The sequence below is a fragment of the Triticum urartu genome, chromosome 3A (genome assembly GCF_056163025.1).
Source record: "Triticum urartu cultivar PI428250 chromosome 3A, HENAU_Tu73, whole genome shotgun sequence".
Taxonomy (NCBI): Eukaryota; Viridiplantae; Streptophyta; class Magnoliopsida; order Poales; family Poaceae; genus Triticum; species Triticum urartu.
In genome coordinates, this window is record NC_141875.1 from 371,021,750 (window position 1) to 371,047,531 (window position 25,782).

At 47.3% G+C, this 25,782-nt stretch overlaps 1 long non-coding RNA gene across 1 annotated transcript; it reads right to left on the minus strand.

Moving 5' to 3' along the window:
* Window positions 1–18,020: 18,020 nt before the first annotated feature.
* On the minus strand, window positions 18,021–25,255 carry LOC147979740 (uncharacterized). The gene is made up of 4 exons (XR_015618970.1): window positions 24,096–25,255; window positions 20,932–21,117; window positions 19,359–20,160; window positions 18,021–18,546 (listed from the first exon to the last, which is right to left on the minus strand). It is a non-coding gene; the product is annotated as an uncharacterized LOC147979740 (long non-coding RNA).
* Between the last annotated feature and the right edge of the window lie 527 nt (window positions 25,256–25,782).

The following is a 25,782-nucleotide window of genomic DNA, read 5'->3' on the forward strand; positions in this document are numbered from 1 at the left end:
TTTTGCCCTTGTTTTGGACTCTAATTTGCATGATTTGAATGGAACTTACCCAGACTAACGCCGTTTTCAGCAGAATTGCCATGGTGTTATTTTTGTCCAGAAATAGAAGTTTTCGAAATGACCTGAAACTTCACAGAGATTATTTTGGGAATAAATAAAAAATATTGGCGGAAGAATCAACTGGAGGGGACCCACACCCTGTCCACAAGGGTGGAGGGCGCGCCCACCCCCTGGGCGCGCCCTCCTGTCTTGTGGATCCCACGAGGCTCCACCGACCTCAACTCCAACTCCATATATTCACGTTCAGAGAGAAAAAAATAAGAGAGAAGGATTCATCGCGTTTTACGATACGGAGCCGCCGCCAACCCCTATTCTTCCTTGGGAGGGCAGATCTGGAGTCCGTTTTGGGCTCCGGAGAGGGGAAATCATCGCCATCGTCATCATCAACCATCCTCCATCACCAAATTCATGATGCTCACTGCCATGCGTGAGTAATCCCATCATAGGCTTGCTGGATGGTGATGGGTTGGATGAGATTTACCATGTAATCGAGTGAGTTTTGTTAGGGTTTGATCCCTAGTATCCACTATGTTCTAAGATTGATGTTGCTATGACTTTGCCATGCCTAATGCTTGTCACTAGGGCCCGAGTGTCATGATTTCAGATCTGAACCTATTATGTTTTCATGAATATATTTGTGTTCTTGATCCTATCTTGCAAGTTATAGTCACCTACTACGTGTTATGATCCGGCAACCCCGGAGTGACAATAGTCGGGACACTTCCTGGTGATCACCGTAGTTTGCCGAGTTCATGTATTCACTAAGTGCTAATGCTTTGGTCCGGTAGCCTGTTAAAAGTAGGCCTTAATATCCCTTAGTTTCCAATAGGACCTCGCTACCATGGGAGGATAGGACAAAAGATGTCATGCAAGTTCTTTTCCATAAGCACGTATGACTATATTCGGAATACATGCCTACATTATACTGATGAATTGGAGCTAGTTCTGTGTCACCCTATGTTATAACTGTTGCATGATGAATGCCATCCGATTATCCATCATTGATCCATTGCCTACGAGTTCGTTTCATATTGATCTTTGCTAAGTTACTTTTCTGTTGCCACTGTTACGATTGCTACAAAACTGCTACTGTTACTTTTGCCACCGTTACCGTTACTTCCATACAACTTTGCTACTAAATACTTTGCTGTAGATATTAAGCCTTTCAGGTGTGGTTGAATTGACAACTCAGCTGTTAATACTTGAGAATATTCTTTGGCTCCCCTTGTGTCGAATCAATAAATTTGGGTTGAGTACTCTACCCTCGAAAACTGTTGCGATCCCCTATACTTGTGGGTTATCAAGACCTTTTTCTGGCGCCGTTGCCAGGGAGCATAGCTCTATTCTCTGAGTCACTTGGGATTTATATTTGTTGATCACTATGAGGAATTTTAAAGACAACAAAACCAAGATCTATCCCTCTACTACAAGGGGAGGTAAGCAACTGCCATCTAGCTCTCCACTTGATTCACCTTCTGTTTTGAGTAAACTTGCGACACCTACACTTGCTATTGATTCTGATATGTCGCATGTTATTGATGATGCCACTTCTTCTATGCATGATGCTTATGATGATACTACTTCTTTGCTTGATAATACTGTGCCACTAGGCAAATTTCTTGATGAACAACTTGCTGGGGTTAGAGAGAATGAAATTACTGAAACTGATGATATTATTGAAACTGAATATTATGATTCTCCCCCTAGATATGAATTTCCTGTTGTACCTGAGGGTTATATTGTGGATGAGGAAACTGCTAGAGACTTTCTTGCTGAATAGTAAGAATAATGATAATGCTGCTAGGGTTGATAGTAAGAATAGTAAGAATAATGATAATAGTAAGATGAGTTGAATAGTAAGAATAATGATAATGCTGCTAGGGTTATTACTAGAGGTGGTAAGATGACCCAGGAACCTTTGTATCCTGAGGGCCATCCTAAGAGAGTTGAGCAAGATTCTGAGAGAACCAATATTGATGCACCTAGTTCTTCCAATAAAAAGAAAAAGAAAACCTATAGGACTTTGCATGCTAGTGAACCTGTTATAGACACACCTGAGAATCCCAATGATATTTCTATTTTTGATGTTGAGACACAATCTAGTGATGAACATGAACCTAGTGATAATGCTAATAATGATGTTCATGTTGATGCTCAACCTAGTAATGATAATGAGGTAGAGATTGAACCTGTTGTTGATCTTGATAACCCACAATCAAGAATCAACGTTATGATACGAGAGACTTTGTTGCTAGGAAACATGGTAGAAAAGAGAATCATGGGTTCAAAAACCCATGCCCATTCCTCCTAAGCCATCCAAGAAAAAGGATGATGAGGATTTTGAGCGCTTTGCTGAAATGATTAGACCTATCTTTTTGCATATGCATTTGACTGATATGCTTAAAATGCCTCCTTATGCTAAGTATATGAAATATATTGTTACTAATAAAAGAAAGATACCTGAAGCTAAAATTTCCACCATGCTTGCTAATTATACTTTTAAGGGTGGAATACCAAAGAAACTTGGAGATCCAGGAGTACCAACTACCATGCTCCATTAAAAGAAACTATGTTAAAACTGCTTTATGTGATCTTGGAGCCGGTGTTAGTGTTATGCCTTTCTCTTTGTATTGTAGACTCGATTTGAATAAGTTGACACCTACTGAAATTTCTTTGCAAATGGCTGATAAATCAACTGCTATACCCCATCGGTATTTGTGAGGATGTGCCTGTTGTGGTTGCGAACGTTATTATCTTAACAGACTTTGTTATTCTTGATATTCCCGAGGACGACAGTATGTCGATCATCCTTGGTAGACCCTTTTTGAATACTGCAGGGGCTGTTATTGATTGCAGCAAAGGCAATGTCACTTTTCATGTTAATGTGAATGAGCATACGGCACACTTCCCAAAGAAACAACCTCAATTTCATAGTATCAATTCTATTGGAAAAATTTCAACTATTACTATTGGAGGTTTTGAATTTCCTCTTCCTATTGTCAAAAATAAGTATGATATTCTTATTGTTGGGGACATGCATATCCCCATTGAGGTAACCTAGTGTTATTTGAAAATTCTCCAGTTTCATGTTATTAGGAAGAAGTTTGTTAATAAGACTTGATCAACCTTGTTAATGGATTCCTTTTGATGAGCATGAGATGGATGAATTTAGAAAGGACAACTTTCTGTACCCACCTTTTACTTTCTGTTATTTAGAATAAATAAAGCAAAAATAGTATTTTCTGTCTATTTTCTGAATTATCCGTGCAATAAAAAAATGTCCCAAAAATAAAGGTTGTCCAAATGCTATGAAAATTTAGTATGATTTTTTATAGAATATTTGAGAATTTTTGGCACTAAGAACACACTAGGGGATGCACTAGTGGTCCACAAGGGTGGAGGGCGCGCCCCCTGTCTTGTGGGTCCCACGTGGGTCCCCTCCACTTATTCCAGCACCCATCCACTTCGTCTTCCTCTAGAAAAAATCATCTCGCAGCTCAAAACCGTGTTCTTGCTCATTTTGCTGCCATTTTCGATCTCCTTGCTCAAAGCTCCGTTCACAAAACTGCTTTGGGGGATTCTTCTTCGGTATGTGACTCCTCCAATGGTCCAATTAGTTTTTGTTCTAGCGCTTTATTTATTGCAAATTTATGCTGCTATGGTGACCTTGTTCTTGAGCTTGCATGTCAAATTTTTATGGTCCAAAGTATTTTTGATGCATGAAATAGCCTCTAGACACTTATAGGAGTAGTTGCTATCAATTTTATTGAGTTTGGTTCACTTTTATTTTGAGTCACTAAAAATTTCAGAGGAAGAAAAATGTCTAGGAGAATGTACCGAGGTGGTTCTTCAAGGAAGCAAGCACCGAGGCTCGCGATACGTGAGCCGGACCTTGAACCACCATGGGAAGCTCAAGTGTAGCCTTGTGAATGGCGGTTAGATGAATTTATGGTTCATGCAGGCTTCAAGGATGAATTTGATGCGTATGTATGGAATGCTGATCTTGAGGACTTCGTATCAGATAAGTGCCAACAATATATTACCTCACCGATTACTTTGTGCGGAGGTTTGAATTTTCATCTAAGCGCAATACCCATACTGTTTTATTTGATCTTTATGATGAATCATATGCTATGGACCTTGAAGATTTTAATACTGCTTGCAAAATCCCACAGTGGCACATTCATAGCGAGCCTCACAAATCTGAATACAACGATTTCCTTGCTAGCATCACTATGGGAGAAACTAGAAATATCACACAAGCTACCATAGGGAGCATTCACTTTCCTTCCATACATTATTTTGCTCTCTTTACATGTAGGTGCATCAACGGTAAACATGATCATTGCCACCTTTGCGTCCAGATCTTAGTGTCCTCAAGTGTGCGGTGTTAGGTGATAAGCGATATAACTTTGGGGCTATTATTGCGAGGAGGTTACACCTTAATGCGAAAGTGGGAGATTTATTTGGTGGGATTTATGCAACTCGGTTAGCTAATTATCTTGGTGTATCCGTAAGAGGGACTGACATTGAGTTGTCACCCGCTTTTCTAGATTATAATGCTATGGTACGCTAGCATTTTCTTGAGAGGAACGAATAGTCCCTCCAGTACCGACTAATCTTTGACAGACAGCGTGCTGTCCATATTACCCTTCCTGCTCCTGCCTTCTTTAACTTTCAGGTAAATGGGAGATATTTTATAACTAGAGAGGAGGCAAATGAGTATGAGAGAACAACGGAGGCTGCTCGCCTCCAGGAAGCAGCTCGCCAAGCGGTAGCTGCCACAGCACAATACAATCCCAACTATGCTTTCAGATATCATCTGGGCCAGTGGTGGCCTTAGACCAACTGAGGCCAAAAGCCTAAGCTTGGGGGAGTACGTATTTCTCACCGTTCATTTCGGTTGTCGGTGTTCATACTTTTTCATTGTATTATGCATGTTAGTTTATTTCTTTTTCTCGCTTTCTCCTTGTGTGTTTGAAAAACCTTGAGAAAAACTAAAAAACCTAGTCGTAGTTAGTTTACTTTCCATGTTCACTTAGTAGTAGTATTAAAAGACCCTAAAAGATTTCTCATTCTTCTTTTGCTTGTTGGGAGCTTTCTCGTGTAAATAGTTTTTCTCTTTCTTGTTTTATTTCCTTCAAAAAAACAAAAACTCCAAAAACATTTCAGTGTGTTTCTTTGAAATTCTTTTCTTTTCCTTGGGGGTCGAGAGGAGAAGACCACGATGAAAATGTTGAGTGGCTCTCATATGCATTATTGTTGATCTAACAAAAGAGCCCATATTACCTTGTCTTCTCCTTTGAATGAATGTTTGCAGATTCCAGCTTAGTCCAATGCATGTGCACTATTATTATTATCCACACCGTTCGGTCGTGCAAGTGAAAGGCAATAATGACGATATATGATGAAATGATTGAGATGAGGAAAAGATGGTATGAACTCGACCTATCTTGTTTTTGAAAATATGATCATTTCATCGTTCTTGCTTCAGTCCATTATGAATGAAACATGTTTGCAATGACAATTAGAGATTATAGTTACTGAGGGAGTCCTGGATTAGGGGGTGTTCGGACAGCCGAACTATACCTTCAGCCGGACTCCTGGACTATGAAGATACAAGATTGAAGACTCCGTCCCGTGTCCGGAAGGGACTTTCCTTGGCGTGGAAGGAAAGCTTGGTGATACGGATGTTCAGATCTCCTACCATTGTAACCGACTCTATGTAACCCTAACCCTATCCGATGTCTATATAAACCGGAGGGTTTTAGTCCGTAGGACAACATACACATCAACAATCATACCATAGGCTAGCTTCTAGGGTTTAGCCTCTCCGATCTCGTGGTAGATCAACTCTTGTAATACCCATACCATCAATATTAATCAAGCAGGACGTAGGGTTTTACCTCCATCGAGAGGGCCCGAACCTGGGTAAAACTTTGTGTCCCCTGCCTCCTGTTACCATCCGGCCTAGACGCACAGTTCGGGACCCCCTACCCGAGATCCGCCGGTTTTGACACCGACATTGGTGCTTTCATTGAGAGATCCTCTGTGCCGTCGCCGTCAGGCCCGATGGCTCCTACGATCATCAATGGCGATGCAGTCCAGGGTGAGACCTTCCTCCCCGGACAGATCTTCGTCTTTGGCGGCTTCGCACTACGGGCCGATTCACTTGGCCATCTAGAGCAGATCGAAAGCTACACCCCTGGCTGTCAGGTCAGATTCGGAAGTTTAAACTACACGGCCGACATCCGCGGGGACTTGATCTTTGACGGATTCAAACCACTGCCGAGCGCACCGCACTGTCATGACGAGCATGATCTAGCTCTGCTGCTGAACAGTGCCCTGGAGGCCGCACCTGCATCGGCTCCGGCCCCTGGTTCGGAGCCGACCGCGCCGATCGAGGATGGGCAGTTGGACGCCGCCTCGGGGGCTGCGATCCCAACAGCGGTTGAGCCGAACACCAACCCTGTACTCTGCAAGACTCGTGACTCCATGGAGCCGGATTCTTCTCCAGACTCCGAACCCTCCGCGCCCCTACTGAGCGAATCCGATTGGGCACCGATCATGGAGTTCACGGCCGCGGACGTCTTTCAGCACTCGCCCTTCGGCGATATCCTGAAATCACTGAAGTCTCTCTCTTTGTCGGGAGAGCCCTGGCCGGACTACGGTCAGCAAGGTTGGGGTACGGACAATGAAGAAATTCAAAACCCACCCACCACCCACTTTGTAGCCACTGTCGACAACTTAACCGACATGCTCGACTTCGACTCCGAAGACATCGACGGTACGGACGCCGATGAAGGAGATGATGAAGAACCAGCGCCTACTAGGCCCTGGAAAGCCACCTCGTCATATGACATATACATGGTGGACACCCCAAAAGAGGGAGGGGGCGATGGAACAATGGAGGATGACCCCTCCAAGAAACAGCAAAAGCGCCGGTGTCAGCGGCGCCGCTCAAAATCCCGGCAACACAAAAACGGCGATTCCAGCACGGGAGATAATAATACCCCGGAAAGCGCCGAAGAACATCCCCCCGAGCAAGATTTAGCACAGGAGGATGGAGAAACCAGCCCCCATGGGAGAGCGGCTGACAGAGAGGTCGAGGACGATAATCATATGCCTCCCTCTGAAGACGAGGCAAGCCTCGACGACGACGAATTCGCCGTGCCAGAGGATCCCGTCGAACAAGAGCGTTTTCAACGCAGGCTTATGGCCACGGCAAGAAGCCTCAAGAAAAAACAGCAACAGCTTAAAGCTGATCAAGATCGGCTAGTCGATAGATGGACTGAAGTCCTCGCGGCCGAAGAGCATAAACCCGAACGCCCCTCCAAGTGCTACCCGAAGCGCAGGTTGCTACCCCGATTAGAGGAGGAAGCACTCGATGCGGCCGACAGGCCACCTTGTGGCCGTGACAGAGAGGCCTCATGGCCCTCCACCCAAGCCGCACCCCATACCAAGGCACGGGAATATGCGCCGGACTTACGAGACATGTTGGAGGACAAGACAAGGCAAACAAGATCGATCTATGGATCACGTAGGCACCCCACGGCTCGAGACGACAACCGTCACGCCGGCCACAAATTCGGCAAGGCCGAACACAGTAGACAAAGCTCATTGGAGCTACGTCATGATATCGCCCAGTACAGAGGCGCCGCACACCCGTTGTGCTTCACAGACGAAATAATGGATCATCAAATCCCCGAGGGTTTCAAACCCGTAAACATCGAATCATATGATGGCTCAACAGACCCCGCGGTATGGATCGAGGATTATCTCCTCCATATCCACATGGCCCGCGGTGACGATTTTCACGCCATCAAATACCTCCCACTCAAGCTTAAAGGACCAGCCCAGCAGTGGCTTAACAGCCTGCCAACAGGGTCAATCAGCTGTTGGGAGGACCTGGAAGCCGCATTCCTCGACAATTTCCAGGGCACCTATGTGCGACCCCCAGACGCTGATGACCTAAGCCACGTAATTCAGCAGCTAGACGAATCGGCCAGGCAATTCTGGACACGGTTCCTAACAAAGAAAAATCAAATACTCGACTGTCCGGACGCAGAGGCCTTAGCAGCCTTCAAGCATAATATCCGTGACGAGTGGCTTGCCCAGCACCTAGGACAGGAGAAGCCGAAATCTATGGCAGCACTCACGGCACTCATGACCCGCTTTTGCGCGGGAGAAGACAGCTGGCTTGCTCGTAGCAACAATATGACCAAGAACCCTGGTCGTTCGGACACCAGGGACATTAGTGGCAGGTCACGTCGCAACCAACAAAAGCGCCGCATCAAGGGCGACAATGCTAAGGATACGGCAGTTTATGCCGGATTCAGAGGCTCTAAATCCGGTCAGCGGAAAAAATCATTCAAAAGGAATCCCAGGGGCCCGTCCAGCTTGGACCGAATACTCGACCGCTTGTGCCAAATACATGGCACCCCCGAAAAGCCGGCCAATCACACCAACAGGGACTGTTGGGTGTTCAGGCAAGCAGGCAGATTAAGCGCCGACAACGAAGACAAGGGGTCACATAGCGATGACGACGAGGAGCCCCTGCCGCCGAACAACAATGGACAGAAGGGTTTTCCCCCACAAGTGCGGACGGTGAACATGATATACGCCACCCAGGTCCCCAAGAGGGAGCGGAAGCGCGCGTTAAGGGACGTATACGCGGTAGAGCCAGTCGCCCCAAAGTTCAACCCATGGTCCTCCTGCCCGATCACCTTTGATCGAAGAGACCATCCCACTAGCATCCGTCATGGCGGATTCGCCGCATTGGTTCTTGACCCAATTATTGACGGATTTCATCTCACTAGAGTCCTTATGGACGGCGGCAGTAGCCTGAACCTGCTTTACCAGGATACAGTGCGGAAAATGGGCATAGATCCCTCGAGGATTAAGCCCACCAAAACGACCTTTAAAGGCGTAATACCAGGTGTAGAGGCCAGCTGCACAGGCTCAGTCACACTTGAAGTGGTCTTCGGATCTCCGGATAATTTCCGAAGCGAGGAGTTAATCTTCGACATAGTCCCGTTCTGCAGTGGTTATCATGCACTGCTCGAGCGAACCGCATTTGCCAAGTTCAATGTGGTCCCGCACTACGCATACCTTAAGCTCAAGATGCCAGGCCCTCGAGGAGTAATTACGGTCAACGGAAACACCGAACGCTCCCTCCGAACGGAGGAGCACACGGCTGCCCTTGCAGCGGAAGTACAAAGCAGCCTCTCCAGGCAGTTCTCCAGTCCGGCCATTCAACGACCGGACACCGTCAAGCGCGCCCGGAGTAACCTACAACAAGACTGCCTGGCACGTTCCGAGCAGGCGTAGCAATACGGCCCCAACCCCAACCCTCGCAAAAAGGCGACGCCAGTACTTCGCGTCCATAACTACGCTCTGGAAATACCATGGGCATAGGGGGAGGGGCACCATCACGGCACGCCCAAAACACGGCTTAAACCGCACCAGGGGCTGCCAATTTTTTACTTTTCTCTTACTTTTAGGACTCTACTCTTCGGAAGGCCTGTTCGGCAGTTCAACTGCCGCACAAATGATGCAAGAACCAGGGAAGCAGACAAGCCATGCCGCATTATGGAAATCACAGGTGGTCTCTATCACGAGCAGTATACCTGTTTCGCATACTATTCCGCAGCTTGCCCCTGGAGCAGACATGTTAAATAGTCCAACTTCTCGTTTATCGCATCACTTGTATCGTTCTGCTTTGATCGCAGCTATTTTTATGAACAATGCATAGCTTTTGTCTATTTTTTGCATTACCCTTTTTTTAATATATATATATGTTCTAATGACATGTTGCACCCGTACACTTTGGTATGGCCAAAATACGCCAGGGGCTTCAGTACCCCTCAACATGGTGTGAGAAGTCCGAACACTTTAACAAGTGCGGCACCCCGAACTTATAGCATTATATGCATCGGCTTCGAATCATGTCTTGGGTCAATAGTTGGGTTTGCCCGGCTCCTATGTTTTGGTGCCTTACGTTCCGCTATATCGGCTAGGGTAGCACTGGGAGAACCACTGCGATTGTGCCCCAGTTGAGCTAGGCCGAGCACCTCAGTGGAGAAAGCTAAAACTGACTGTCATGATGAAGCGAGAGCTGGTCGCTGTTCGAGAGGTTTTTTCGAGTCCCTAAAGACTTATGCCGCTTCGGGCGAGGAGTCGGCTCTGTCCGGCCAAGGCGTGGATAGCGCCCCGAAATCGGTCTTCCGAATACTAGGGGCTTCGCCGAAATTTAAAATTATAGAATTCTATGGCTAAGTGAGAGTGTTCACGCATTATAGTCCGATTGCCTCGTTCGTTGGGCTGAGCGCCTCCCTCGAAGGACCCAAATATGGGAAAAAGAGCACCCAGGTTTATCCCCGAACACCCCAGCACTAGCGGCATGGGGGCAGAAGCCGACGACTCGCCATCTCTCAGTATTGATAAACAGCCGCACAGAAGGTAATATTTTAAATTCAAGCAGCATTGCTTAGCGCATATGAACAAGTTTTTAGCGCACAGGATAACACGAGCGGGTTTTACTCAAAAAATACATCCTTGGTATATTCATCCGCAACAAGGCGGGCACCCTTCAGAACATCCTTATAATAATTCTCGGGCTTGCGATGCTCTTTCCCCGGCGGTGGCCCGTCCTTCACAAGCTTCTCCGCATCCAGCTTGCCCCAGTGCACCTTAGCACGGGCAAGGGCCCTACGGGCACCTTCAATGCAGACGGAGCGCTTGATGTCTTCAAGACTCGGACAGGCCTCCACCAGCCACCGCACCAGCCCGAAATAGCTCCCAGGCAGAGCCTCTCCAGGCCACAGCCGAACTAGGAGGCCCTTCATGGCCTGTTCGGCTGCCTTGTGGAGCTTGATCAGTTGCTTCAGCTGGTCACTTAGGGGCACGGGGTGTCCGGCCTCAGCGTACTGAGACTAGAACACCTTCTCTGTCAAGCTGCCCTCCTCGGCTCGATAGAATGCCGCGACATCAGATACACTCCGAGGAAGATCTGCGAACGCTCCTGGAGAGCTCTGGATTCGGGTAAGTAACAGGTAACTCACGTTTATGTGTTTGCTTTGCATAAAGAATGCCTTACCCGCCGCAATCTTCTTCACCTCATACAACTCCTGGAGGGTCTTCTGGGACTCGGCCTTGGCAGACTTGGCATTTTCTATAGCTGCCGCGAGCTCGGACGCTCGCGTCTTCGAGTCAAGCTCCAAACTCTCATGTTTCTTCATGAGAACCTGGAGCTCTTGCCGCACCTTGCCAACCTCAGCCTCATACCACTCCCGCTCGGTGCACTCCACGGCCGCACTCTTCTCGGCCTCGAGCAGCGCGTGCTTAAGGGTCGCCACCTCAGACGTGGCCCCTGCAATAGCCATGTCAATCCTGTCATTTTTTGCAATTGCACCTTTTTTATATACATATTCAAACAGGGTATTTCTTACCTTCCTTCTCCTCGAGCTGCTTCTTGGCACGCCCGAGCTCTTGCTCAGACTTATCGATACTCTTCTTCAGCACGTCCACTTTCGCAGTCAGTGCGGCGGACGCTAGCAGAGAAGCCTGCATACGCATATTGACTCCTTTTGTTAGACTCCTGTGAATTCTTTGATCCTCTATTCGGCTTTTCTTCCCGAACGCCCAACAGAGCATCAAGGGCTACTGTCTATGCGGTAACATTATTTGAACATTCTTTACTTACCTCAAAGCCTGTTAAAAGGCTTGTACAAGCTTCAGTCAGTCCGCTTTTGGCGGACTGAACCTTCTGGATCACCGCACTCATAATAGTGCGGTGCCCCTCGTCGATGGAGGCACCTTGGAGCGCCTCCAACATATTGTCCGGCGCCTCCGGTTGGACGGAGATCACCGGCACGGTAGGCTTGCCCCTCTTGGAAAGAGGTCGCCCGTCGGACTCTAGAACCCTTGAAGATTCCGGAGCTGTGTCCGGCCTTAAGCCGGACTTGGAGCCCTGGGGGGTTTCATCCCCTTTACTCCTGGAGTCCGGGAGGTCGCCTTGCGGCGCCTCCAGGACCACCTCCTCCCGGCTCGGAACCTGTTGGGACAAAACTTCGGTGTCGTCCGCAGGGCGGGGGGATGAAGCCGTCGGAAGCGAGTTCACCTCCGGCTGGTCCAGCGAGCCACTCGACGATGCGTCAAGCCGGTCTTTGGGTGGGCTTCATAAACATATTCGACATAAGGAAAAGCTGTGCGAAGAACGAATACTATGAATTACCCCAGTATTCGGACACTTACAATTTCGCCAGGGGCTTGGCCCTGGGCTGCCACTCCTCTTCGTCGTCGTCGGCGTCGGTGGAGCAGTCCGGAGGAAGGGTTTTCCCCTTCTTGGACCCTCCGGCCTCCTCGGAGAGGGCGGCCTTCCTTTTCTTCTCTCCTCCCACTAGAGGGGGAGAGGCCTCTTCTTCTTCCTCCTCGTCTTCACGAGAGGAAGGCGCTTCGGGACCGTCGGATGACGAATCCGACACCTCCTGGCGCCGGGCACTCTTTCGAGTCCCTGTGGCCCTTTTCGTGGCCTTCTTCTCCGGCACCACATAGGGCGCCGGAACCAGCAGCTTCGCCAAGCGAGCATCTGCTGGGCCTTCGGGCAGAGGAGCCGGACAGTTGATCTGTCCGGACGTCGCCACCCAATCCTATCAAAGATAAGGGAACTCAGATCCCGCATAGAGTCAAACTATGAAAAACTGATACCCTGTAAATGGACAAAAATGGCTTACCGCATGAGCGTGATGCTGAGTACTGAATCCGCGATCCTCGGCAGCGGATGTGGGAGCCTCGGCGCCCTTGAAAAGCACCCTCCAGGCATCTTCGTACGTCGTGTCGAAGAGCCTATTAAGAGTTTGATGCTGCGCCGGGTCGAATTCCCAAAGGTTAAAGGCCCATCGTTGACACGGGAGGATCAGGCGGACGAGCATAACCTGGACTACGTTGACAAGCTTGAGCTTCTTGTCCACCAGGGTTTGGATGCATGTTTGGAGTCCGGTCAGCTCTCCTTTTTTACCCCAAGACAGGCCGGTCTCCTTCCAGGAGGTGAGCCGCGTGGGGGGGGGGGGGATCGGAACTCAGGGGGTGCGACCCATTCGGCGTCGCGCGGCTCGGTGATGTAAAACCACCAAGATTGCCACCCCTTCAGGGTCTCCACAAAGGAGCCCTCGAGCCACAGGACGTTGGCCATCTTGCCAACCATGGCGCCGCCGCACTCCGCCTGGCTGCCGCGCACCACCTTCGGCTTGACGTTGAAGGTCTTTAGCCATAAGCCGAAATGGGGGTGGATGCGGAGGAAAGCCTCGCACACGATGATAAACGCCGAGATGTTGAGGACGAAGTTTGGGGCTAGATCGTGGAAATCCAGGCCGTAGTAGAACATGAGCCCCCAGACAAATGGATGCAGAGGGAAGCCTAGTCCGCGGAGGAAATGGGGGAGAAATACCACCCTCTCATGGGGCCTAGGAGTGGGGATGAGCTGCCCCTTCTCGGGGAGTCGGTGCGCGATGTCGCTGGCCAGGTATCCGGCCTTCCTCAGCTTTTTTATGTGTCCCTCCATGACGGAGGAGACCATCCACTTGCCTCCCGCTCCGGACATGACTGGAGAAGGTCGAGGTGGTAGTGCGGACTTGGGCGCTGGTGCTCGAGTGTGCAAGAATGGATAGGCAAAGGAGGAAGAAGGCGTGGGTGAAAAGGTGGATCCTTATCCCCTTATATGGGTGGGCGCGGCTACATGGCCCCACCAGCCTGGTAAAACATGCTTATCTCCAAGCGCCGTAATCAAAGGCGCGGTTGGGTTACCCACGCCCGTATTGATGAGAATCCCGAAATGAGGGGACACGATCTCTGCTTTGACAAGACGTGCCAAGGAAACTGCCTTGCATAATGCGCTGAGGTGGGATAATGAAACGATTTGGATAAAGGCTTGGCCGTGGCGTGTCGCACCGCGGAATATGTCCGCAGATTAGATTTGTGTTAATATTATTATTCTCTCTATGGCAATACGTGGAAACTTATTTTGCAGAGCCGGACACTATCTTTGTGTTCAAAATCTTCTATGAAGTATTTGGAGGAGGAACCCGCCTTGCAATGCCGAAGACAATTTGCGCGCCGGACTCGTCGCCATTGAAGCCTGGTTTAGGGGCTACTGAGGGAGTGCTGGATTAGGGGGTGTTCGGATAGCCGAACTATACCTTTAGCCGGACTCCTGGACTATGAAGATACAAGATTGAAGACTCCGTCCCGCGTCCGGAAGGGACTTTCCTTGGCGTGGAAGGCAAGCTTGGCGATACGGATGTTCAGATCTCCTACCATTGTAACCGACTCTATGTAACCCTAACCCTATCCGGTGTCTATATAAACCGGAGGGTTTTAGTCCGTAGGACAACATACACATCAACAATCATACCATAGGCTAGCTTCTAGGGTTTAGCCTCTCTGATCTCGTGGTAGATCAACTCTTGTAATACCCCTACCATCAATATTAATCAAGCAGGATGTAGGGTTTTACCTCCATCGAGAGGGCCCGAACCTGGGTAAAACTTCGTGTCCCCTGCCTCCTGTTACCATCCGGCCTAGACGCACAGTTCGGGACCCCCTACCCGAGATCCGCCGGTTTTGACACCGACAGTTACTCATGCCATGCTTAACCAGCTAGGAGTTTATAACGGTTTACCTTGCGTGCTAACATGCTTTTAAAATGGTTGTGATGTAGTATGATAGGATGGTATCCTCCTTTGAATGATTCGAGTGGCTTGACTTGGCACATGTTCACACATGTAGTTGAATCAAAATCAACGTAGCCTCCACGATATTTATGTTCATGGTGACTTATATCCAACTCATGCTTGCACTCAATGTTGGTTAATCTCAATGCATGTTTATGACTGTTGTCGCTCTCTAGTTGGTCGCACCTCAATCTTTTGCTAGCCTTCACTTTTACTAAGCGGGAATACTGCTTGTGCATCCACTTCCATAAACCCAAAGTTGTTCCATATGAGTCCACCATACCTACCTATATGCGGTATTTACCTGTCATTCCAAGTAAATTTTCATGTCCCAAACTCTAAACCTTCAAATGATAATCTATTTTGTATGCTCGAATTGCTCATGTAGCAACTAGGGCTGTCAATATTTTCCATGCTAGGTGGGTTATTCTCACGATGAGTGGACTCCGCTCATCATTCATGAGAAAATGGCTGGTAACCGGGATGCTCAGTCCCATGCTCAAATCAAATAAAATTATAATTGCAAACAAAACTCCCCCAGGATTGTTGTTAGTTGGATGGTACCCGTTGTTTTGGACCAGCCATGGAGTGTGCTTGTTGGTGGTGGGGGAGTATAAACTTTACCATTCTGTTTGGGAACCGCCTATAATGTATCTAGTATGGAACATACCGAGATCTCTTGGTTGTTATGTTGACAATGAAAGCATACCGCTCAAAATATTATTCATCTCTGTTTTAAAAACTCAAGCCCTGGCACCTCTACAAATCCCTGCTTCCCTTTGAGAAGAGCCTATCTATTTACTTTTATTGCTGAGTCATCATCCTCTAATAAAAAGCACCAGTTAGAGAGCACCACTGTCATTTGTATGCATTGTTATTAATTGATATTGTATGACCATGACTGGGTGTCTTTTACCATGAATTACAATGTCCAGTCAGTCCTTGATCTTCAGGGGTGCTCTGCATTTATGTTTTGCGGTCTCAAAAAGGCCTAGCGAGATACCATTTTGTTATATCATATCATGATTGTTTTGAGAAAGTGTTGTCATCCGAGATTTATTATTATTTCTTGCTAGTTGACACTACAAAAAAAAGACACTTCCGTGATGATACGTGTTTGTCACAGTAGGTCATGTTTTCTGTCATGCATGTACATCCATGACGATTTTATGACAGAATCAAGATAGTCATACCTGTGCGATCGTAGAAGTGTCCCATGACATTAACAAAATTATCATCACAGAAGTGTCCACTTCCATGACGATAAATCACGCATCATGGAAGTGCTTTCGTCAAGGGTGACCGACACGTGGCATCCACCGTAACGGGTCGCCGTTAAGCTATCGGGTTCGGTTTTGGATCCGATAACCCGCTAACATCCTGGACCAATGAGGATTTTCCACGTGTAAAATTCTCATTGGTGGGAGGAAATACGTGTTGGCTCACCGTTGGGCCAGATGTCATCCATTAATTGGACAGGAGGCGCCTATGATACGTCGACATGTGGCACGACCCAACAGAGGCCCATTTCGGTGAAAAGGCTGGCCCGTTTGACTTGGTCAAAAGGTAACAGGCCGGCCTACGGAAAGCCTGTTAATGGCCTGTTCATATATAGCCCATTTACGGTCCGCTAACTCACGGCCCATTACGGCATATCGGAATTAAGCCCAGTAGCTTCATCTGGGCCGTCTAATATGATTCCAGCCTGTTGTAACTTTTGGCCCATGTATGGCCCATGATGTCTTTCGGCCCATACGAGGCCATTTGTAACTCTTGGCCCATTAACGGCCCATGGTGAATCTGGCCCGCAATGAACAGTGTACCACCTTATACCCATCAACGGCCCATTATTCCATTGGGAAGTTTCCAACCCGTGTTATCTTTCGGCCTTCTCAGGGCCCATTTATTCTTGGGCTCATTTCCAGCATTCGGTTACTTACGCCCTGTTACTGGCCTTTTCCGCTTGTGGGCCAAATTCAACCTGTGGTTACAATTGGCCCGTTTGCGGCCCGTTAATCTGTTGGGCCGTTTTCATAGCGCCATCAAAAACGGCCGATTAACGACGGCCCGTTATTGTCGGCCCATGAACTGACGATTCCAAATCTAGCCCATATACGGCCCATAATGCGGTCTATTATTGGCCCATGTTTGGCCTATCGATCATATGGCCCGTAGAAGGCCCATTGATGCTACGGCCCATGAAGGCCCATTGTTTCTACGACCCTTAGAATGCCCGTTGTTTCAACGGCCCGTAGGAGGCCCATGGTAACTACAGTAAATATGTAGCCCATGGTTATTGTGGCCTAGTTTTTAAAAAATAGGTTATTAGGCCACTAGCAAACCGTGGAAAAAGAACTGCACTGACTACAAGCAAACAAATAAACAAGACAATAAGGAAATAAATAAGCAAGCAACTTACGCTAGGCTATCACGGCTATTACACATATTACATCCACTGGGCATCAAAGTTCGCCACGAGTGCAAATATAGGGAACAAAGCAGCATATCATATACATTGGTTGTCAAAGTTAGCGACCAGTGCAAATAAATGCCGCAGCAAAACAAGTACAGAAATGAAACCACTTTAGAAGAGCAAAGTAGTATGAACCATAGCTACAGAACCTGACCTGAGAACAATTCCTCTTCTCCTTTAAGCGTTGAGTTGGGATTCGGAGTGGTGGTCCTCGTGCTTTGGGAACTGCAGTTCCCTTACTAACTGCTCGTGTTTGGGTGCTCTGTGGTGGAGACGGTGCTGTGTCAACTGGAACTAGGTTACTATCTGCTGGGGTTGGGGTTAGAAGGGGTGTAGCTGGTTGTCTGTCCAACTGGGTAGGGGTACAATCTGCGAGAGTCTGGGTTATGTGTGGTGGGGCTGGTTCTTGGGCAAGTACAACTGTGGTTCTATCTGCATCAGCTAGTAGCACTATCTTTTCTAAAGACCGTGTTGTTACTCCCTATACTGCCATCACCCTCTCCAATTCAAATGGCTGATAAATAAGAAAAGTAATTGAATGTACATACATTGTATGATAAACATGTGCAATGGATAGTGGGGAATAAAAGAGGGCATGAAATAATTCATATTTATGTTGTCTAACCAAACAGGATAGCATGACACGATTTCACATATATGATGGCTAACTAAACAGGATAGCATGACACAATTTCACGTTATGATGGTTAACTAAAAAAGATGGAAAGACATAGTTCAAAATATGATGACTATGTAAATAGGATGGCATGATATAACTATATAATGTGTTTATTAAATAGGTTGGCATGCCATAATTCACATACATGCCGCCTATGGAAACATGATAGGATGATATTATTCACGGATGGAATGACATAATTCAAAATATGATGACTATAAACACTAAACATGATGAGATGATATAACTATATGATGTCTTTATTAAATGGGTTGCCATGCCATAATTCAGATAGATGCTATCCATGTAAACATGATGGCATGATATAATTCAAATATATGATTTATATAGTAATCAAGTAAGCAGATGGAAATCCATATATGATGTAAAAACTAAGCAATGCAAGACAACATGCATGACATGGGTAATATAACCCCGCCAAGTTTGACCATAGACCTCAGGGGGAAATAGGACTGGTCATCAGTCTCTGAATCCTCCTCTGAGGAGCTCTCTGTAACCAGCAAGATGTCTGCTTCAGCAGGTAGCATTGTCTACTCTGAATACCTTGTTTTCACTCCAGATACTTCCATCACCGCTTCAAATGGCTGATGCACAAGAAGAGTAGTTGAATATATAAACGTTGTCGACAAATGGAACATGCAATACAAAAAATGATAGCATGATATAATTCACATACATGATGATTGGCTAAACAACATGGCATTGCATAATTCACATATATAATGCCTTTGCAACAAGATATCATTGCATAATTCACATATATAATGTCTTGCAACAAGATGGCAATGCATAATTCACATATATTGTAATTAGACGCTAAACAGGTGGCATTCACACAAAGCATGTCTAAACTAATCAAATGACATAGCAATGCAAGACACCATACGCATGATATGAGCAACATAACCCTGCCAAGTTAGAGCATACACCTTGGGGGGAATAGGACTAGTCATCTGTCTCTAAATCCTCCTCTGAGGAGCTATTCGTAACTAGCGAGATATGCGCTTCATCAGATAGCATAGTCTGCTCTGAAGACCTTGTTTTCACTCCAGAATTTTCCATCACCGTGTCAAATGGCTGATGCACACGAAGAGTAGTTGAATGTACTAACATTGTTGACAAATGTAATACATAACAAAAAAAGGATGGCCTAATATAATTCACATATAAGATGACTGGCTAAGCAGGATGGCATTGTAAAATTCACATATATGATGCCTGGCTAAACAAGATGGCATTGCATAATACACATAAACGATGAATAAACTAAACATATGGCATTCACATAAAGCATATCTAAACTAAGAAGATGACATATTTGATGTATAAAGTAAGCAATGCAAGGCACCATATGCATAATATAACCAACATCAGCATGCCAAGTTAGAGCGAAGACCTCAGGGGGTAAATAGGAGTGGTCTTCTCCTTCTGAATCCCCCTCAGAACAGATATCTTCCTCTCGATTACAATCCGAAATGGGTGGAGGGGGGGCTGCCTTTGCGCCTACCATGGAGCGACGCCTGCATGAAATTTTATTGCCATGCAAGGCTCATCTCTTTTGCTCTACATGTTTAGTTCCATTGTGTACAATAACTGACATGTATAGGAATAAAACATAGTGAGATTATCTAAGGAGTGCATGTAGAAATCCAGAGTGATGGTAGCAGCCTGTGGATAGACCCAAAACCAATGATAGCAGGCAGATAATGTCTTTAGTTAAAAAATATAGATAATGGCTTCTTTATTGTTTGTTTCCCACCCAACATGAAACTCATAGTAGACACCAGAGATTAACCAGATAGTAGATAGATACTATTGATTGCGGCCGCGATATGTACCCCAGAACCATTTAAAAACTCAAGTTTGACCATTAGTTTGGAGCTGACTCAGAGTCTAATCGGTGAACAGGATGATAAAGTAGCATGTAATATTAAGCGATGCATAACGTAAGCAGACACGAAGAGTGCAACCTCTCTTGCGGACCCGTGTAGTCCTCGAGGTCATCTGCTCGGTTGATGATGGTAATGTAGTTGTCATGGCTGCCCGCGGCGGGGAAGAAGATCTGAGGCTATGAAAGACAGTCTGGAGGCCGGATCCCTGCTGTGCTAGACCCTTCTGTCGTTGGAGTAGCTGAGCTGGGGTGGACGACGGCGCAGCAGGAGCGGGACAAACCACACAAGGTTTTCTTTGACAACTATCTGTAAGAGAAGTAATTCTGTAAGGGCTCGTTTGAATTGGAGGATTCTAACAACGTAGGGATAGGAAATACACAGTAATAGGATAGGAATGCACGTGCAAAACAGAGAATTTAAAAACACATGATTTCTGCCAATCTGGGTGTTTGGTTCACAAGAATTGGAAGATCAGAGGATGCAAAGAAGCATGATGAGATTAAGTCAAACCACAAGAAAATGTACAGATATAATGCTATTATGCTACTATCTCTTAGTCTTGTGCTTCATGAATAGGAATTTGAAAAGGAGGACAAGTGGATATTAAAATTCCTACGGTTCTTCTTTCAAAGAGACACTAAAGGAACAAATCCTATAGTTTTCCTTTGCTCCATTCCTTTGAACCAAATGCATGAATACTAGTACCATAGAAAACTTTCCAATTCCTATGCTTTCCTTCACTTTTCCTTTCAAGCACTAGCGATTCTAGTAGGCAGGCTTGAGCAAGGAAAAGCCTACACTCAAAAAATGTTTTTGTGCTACTTCTACTACTTTGGACCCAGGCCACTGCCCTACTAGCTCAACTCCTAGGCCCATCGACAAATGCACAGCTCAAACGTGCAGAGATAAATAATGATGGTGTTCAGGAGAGTCCATCACGTATAGCTAAGTTGCCTAGTACCTCACTGCTTGTCATATAGTAGGAGAAAATAATCGTATTTCACATTACTACATGTGCTCAGTGGACAATATATATATAACATGCAGAGTAAAAAAGAGATGCAACAAGTGTAGAACCTCTTTGGTGAAGCCATGTCGATCTCAGCGTGATTGGGTTGGTCGGTGAGGATGCTCCGACTGAATTGGCTGTCGGAGGAGGGGAAGAAGATCTTAGGCGTCTGGAGATGGAGCCCAGGGTACTGCTCAGCTGTGATGGAGGGTTTCGTTGTTGGAGCAGCTTCGGTGAGTTCTACGACGCCGAGGCTGAAGCAGGACAAGAGAGACAACGTTAACCTGACTAGAATTCTAATAGCATCTCCAGTAGATGACGTAAAATACATAACCACAAAGTGCTAGATGTAAAATACATCAGCCTCTCATCTTTGAACTTAACTGTCGAAACTGAATTTAACTGTCGAAACTGAACTTAACCGTCGAAACTGAATTTTACTGTCGAAACTAAACGCACTAGTAGCAGAAAAGCAGTAGCAGCACCGCGTGCGAGAGCCGGGGCAGCTGGTCGTGTAGCAGCATCAGTCGACTGACACCACCGGCCAAACCGCCGCCCCCGCCGCCCGCGGCTGGCGGTGCGCCGCCCCGCCAGCCCCGAAATCACTCCCCACCGCCGGTCCGCCGCCGCCCTGACCATCCCTCTAGCCCCCCCGCGCCGAGCTTTTTCTCCGGCAATCCACACGCCGTTGCCCCACCATCGCCAGCGACCACTGCCCCCACCCTGAACCCTAAGATAGATAGTGGGGTACCTCTCCGGCGAGCCCCCCCTCCCCGTTGCGGCTGGTTCTTAACTTCGGCGAGCCCCCCACACCTGACAATCGACTGACCCAAAAGTCGATTCTGTCGACTGAAGCTGTAACACCCACAATGCGGTTATATCTCCCACATGTCGGGGCACGACTTATAGGCATAGCCGCATGGTATGTTTGTCGCAAGAGGGGTAATCTTCACACAATCCCATGTACTGAATAAGAATGGGATAAAGAGTTGGCTTACAATCGCCACTTCACACAAATACAAGTTAAACATACATCATCCAGAATACAATCAAGGTCCGACTACAGAACCAAAATAAAAGAAGACAACCCCAAATGCTAGATCCCCGATCGTCCCAACTGGGCTCCTCTACTGATCAATAGGAAAAGAAGAAAAACAATGATCCCGCCTGAGCTGGGTTGCGCATCTGCACTGGTATCATCAGCACCTGGAACTGTTTGGAAGTATCTGTGAGTCACGAGGACTCAGCAATCTCACCCTGCGAGATCAAAACTATCTAAGCTTATGGGTAGGGTAAGGTAATGAGGTGGAGCTGCAACAAGCACTAAGCATATATGGTGGCTAACTTACGCAAATGAGAGCGAGAAAAGAAGCAAAGCACGGTCATGAACTAGAAGTGATCAAGAAGTGATCCTGAAACTACTTACGTCCAAGCATAACCCAAGAACCGTGTTCACTTCCCGGATTCCGCCGAGAAGAGACCATCACGGCTACACACGCGGTTGATACATTTTAATTAATTTAAGTTTTGAGTTCTCTACAACCGGGCATTAACAAATTCCCATCTGCCCATAACCGCGGGCACGGCTTTCAAAAGTTCAAACCCTACAGGGGTGTCCCAACTTAGCCCATCACAAGCTCTCACGGTCAACGAAGAATATTCCTTCTCCCAGGAAGACCCGATCAGACTCGGAATCCCGGTTACAAGACATTTCGACAATGGTAAAACAAGACCAGCAAAGCCGCCCGAATGTGCCGACAAATCCCGATAGGAGCTGCACATATCTCGATCTCAGGGCACACCGGATTGTCCAAGATTCCGGTAGGCCAACCCAGAGTTGCCCCTGGTGGTCACCGGTTGCTGACAGGTTGGACCAACACTCAGAGGAGCACTGGCCCAGGGGTTTAAAATAAAGATGACCCTTGGGCTCCGGAAACCCAAGGGAAAAAGGCTTAGGTTGTTAGGCAAATGTAAAACCAAGGTTGGCCCTTGCTGGAGGAATTTTATTCAAAGCGAACTGTCAAGGGGTCCCCCTAACACCCAACCGCGTAGGGAACGCAAAATCAAGGAACATAACACCGGTATGACGGAAACTAGGGCGGCAAGAGTGGAACAAAACACCAGGCATAAGGCTGAGCCTTCCACCCTTTACCAAGTATATAGATGCATTAATTAAAATAATAGATATTGTGATATCCCAACAGATCGATGTTCCAACATGGAACAAACTTTAGCTTCACCTGCAACTAACAACGCTATAAGAGGGGCTGAGCAAAAGCAGTAACTTAGCCAAGCAACGGTTTGCTAGGAAGGAGGGTTAGAGGCTTGACATGGCAATATGGGAGGCATGATATAGCAAGTGGTAGGTATCGCGGCATAGCAAATAGAGCAAACAACTAGCAAGCAAAGATAGAAGCGATTTCGAGGGTATGGTCATCTTGCCTGAGATCCCGCAAGAAAGAAGAACGGGTCCATGAAGAAGACAAATGGACGAATTCGAACAAATTCTCAAAAACGCGACGTTAACGGAACTAACCCAAAGAAGCAACACCGGAAAGAAGCAAACAACATAGTAAACAACCACCACATAAACATGGCATGATGCACAACCAAGTAAGATGCATGTCCGGTTTAATTAGGCATGGCATGGCAAAGTGCACAAACAATACCACGTCAATTATTTAGTTCTCTCTCGTTTATGTGCTCAACAATATTAAATGTTCTTAACATGGCAAGAGGTGGAGCATAAGTAAACTAAACATTTAGGCAAGTTTAAATGAGGCCGTAAATAACAAACAACAATTCCGATAAATCCCCATATGCATTTAGCAATTTGGTGCAACAACAAATTTAAACATTTAAAGGTTATTATCATGATGCGAATGACATGTGCAAGTTTATGCAGTTTTGTGAAAATGTTGATATGAACATATTATGAAGCATTTGTCATCGTGGCGGAAACAAAAGGGGTGCCACGGTGACGATAACAAAAACGGTGCCACGACAACGTTCCGGTCCCGGTAACTCGATTGAGATACCGATGCAAAAGAGAAATGTGCGGATGCATGGAACACGCAAGAGATGGTGGGGGTGATCCCGGTTAACGGGTGTCCCATGTGTTGGTGGCATGGCAACCGAGGGTCGTGCACGAAACAAACGGGGCACAGTGCAAACACGGGGTTCAACTCGTATCACACAACATTCGTCCACGGTGGTTGTCTCGACGTTATACCTTTGAAGCGTGCGTTTTGGGACAGAACGAGTTCGTAGAGGGAAGTAGAGGAAGTAGTAGTTCACGGGTCGTCGAGGGAAGTAGTGGTTCATGTCCATAGATGTTCGGGGTCAGGACACGGAACTTGACGTCCACGGGGTCTTCAACGATGGTCATGGTACATGTCCCGTAGACGTTCGGGCGGCGGTAGTGGTACACGTTTTGAAGGGGAAGTAGAGGTTCCCATTTCGTAGTCGTTCGAGGTCGCCGATAGTTGTACACAGTCATTGTTGGACTTGACGGATCCGATGCCTCCGAACGTAGTGGTACATGTTCATTTTCAGAGAGGTACTTGGCGTTCTTCCTCTCGCAATGAAGTCAAAGTTGACGTATCCGAGGGCTCCGGCCGTCGTGGTACTTGTCGAAATCCACATCGGATGAAGTTGAACATCTTTAAACGGAACTTGGCGCGCCCCAAAATCTGCGGGCATCGGAACTTGGCGAAAAGAACCCACGAAGGCGGTCTTGGCATGCAATGAGCAACGATGCGGTGTAAGACGCAGGAGTGGACTTGGCGCAGAGGCAGGGGTCAACGCAGGCGGGTGCTCGAGCAGGATTTGGTGCCGGTCGTCCTCGCGTACTCACATGATCGAAGCAGGGGACTCCGGTGGTTGAAGGGCGTGGATGGAATGGACGAGCAGGTCCGGGCTTGAGACGGCCGGTCCTCGCCAAATCAAAGAAGGAGCAGCGGCACAGCGGAGTACAAGCGGCTCCCTGGCCACGGCCTTCGCCGGCGGCGAGCGCGGGGGCATGTGAGGGAGGCCAGGATCTGACCGAACCCTAGACGAGAACGAGGTCTTCGGCGCTCGATGGAGACAGAGCCGGCGACGGAGGGCGGTCCTGGGCGCCGGGTTCTGACTTGGAGACGATGGCGACGAAGACGAAGCAGGAAGGGAAGGAGAAGCACGTGGGGAAGAAGAGCCTGGCACGGACACGGTGTGGGGCTCGCGCGCAGGGCGGTGGAGCAGGCTTGCGGTGAGGAAGACTGGGAGCAGGGGCGGAGCAGTGGTTCCTGGTGGCGGGGCCTAGTCGAGAGGGAGAGATGGGGGTCGAGGAGGTGGGGAACGGGAGATGGGGAGCAGTGCACGCTCTCCTGGCGGCGGGGTGGAGACGAGGGAGAGGGAGAGATGGATCGGGCAGGAGGCGGCTAGGGTTAGTGGGGTTAAGGTGGGCCGGCGCGGGAGGCCTAGTTGGGAGGAGGTCCAACAGGCCGGCCGGTGGGGGAGGGATTGGCCTAGAGAGGCCTGCTGTCTAAGCTCTCTCTTCCTTACTCTTTTTCCTTTAACAGAAAACCATAGAGAGAAGAAAAAGAAGAGGGGGGTTAGGGAAATAATTAGAGCACGAGGGTAATATTTCTGGACTCACAAAAATGTGAGGAATTTAAATAAAATGGCAAGGGGATTTTTGGAGAAAATAGATTCGCACATGTTGAATATAATTCGACATGTTTGAATTTTGAAGCCCATTTGAAAAGACTCAAAATGGGCTGAGATTTTAGAGGAGCCTCGATAAAAGAGATGAGAAAAATATTGGCAAGGTTTGAAGGTCAAACTCAAAGAGGAATAGACTTGGAAAATACTTTGCACGTGTGTTATGGTTGATTCCATAAGGATGGAATATTTATTATAGCTCTCTAATAATATTGGGA